We start from the raw sequence: 997 nt of genomic DNA on the forward strand, positions 1-997 counted from the left end.
GCAGAGCTGTTTGGTGGGAGCAGCCTGGGACCTGCTCTGTCCCAGGTGAAGGCAGTGGGTAGAGCAGCAGTGTGCCCAGCTCTCCATGGGCTCTCACCCAGAGTGGCACAGGCTGTGTACCCCACGCTGTGTGTGCCCTGTGCTGTGGCTGAGCAGATGGTGACTCTAGATTGTGTAAGTCATCTCCTTTCTTCGTTGTCTGCGTCATCCCCTTCCCTCGCTGCATCCTTGCTCCAAACCTGGACTGACAGACACGCGTCCTCTCCCGCCTGCCGTGCCAGTCTTAGCCCTGAGCCCACTCTCTCCTGACTCCCCTGTGGACAAAACAGTCCATCATGGGAAACATCAGCCACTTGTGCACCCCTTGCAATGAGTCTGAGTGAGTTGTTCCTCACAGTTTAATGTGGTTCTGTAAATGGCAGAGCAGAGCTCTTGGATGGCATTTAATTAGTTTTACTGTGCCTTCCCTGCTTGGCAGGGATGTATTGTAATAGCTGAAGAATTCATACTAAGGCAAGCTTTAATCTGAAATTCAAATGCCAAACAAGACAGAACAACAAAGATCTGAAAATAAGCACAGAATTTTTTTAATTGCCCAGATGAGCCTCAGTGCCACAGGCACATGGTGCTGCTGCTAGAAGTAAGCTGATGAACTCCTTTTATGGGTGAGAAGCCCCAGCTCATGCTGGATCCATGGTTAATCTGGAGACGTGGTGACACTGGGAAGGACATTAACTGGGCTGCTCACAGGGACTGCAAAGCTTATCCCGAGTTATGCTGAACTTGGTGCACACTGTCATTTGTTGAAGCACATTTGCTATAACCTGGGCTGAGCCCAGAGTTTGATATGTGACCACTGTCAGGATGCTCAGAGCAAACCTGTGTGGGCTGTACTGAAAGGGCATTTGCCTTTCTGGGCTGTCAAAGCCCAGGAGCTGTGTGCTACCACCTGGTGCCATTTCTCCTTGTTCTGTTTTGTTTTTAACCTTCATCACTG

This window comes from Acanthisitta chloris, unplaced genomic scaffold (genome assembly GCF_000695815.1).
Source record: "Acanthisitta chloris isolate BGI_N310 unplaced genomic scaffold, ASM69581v1 scaffold246, whole genome shotgun sequence".
NCBI lineage: Eukaryota > Metazoa > Chordata > Aves > Passeriformes > Acanthisittidae > Acanthisitta > Acanthisitta chloris.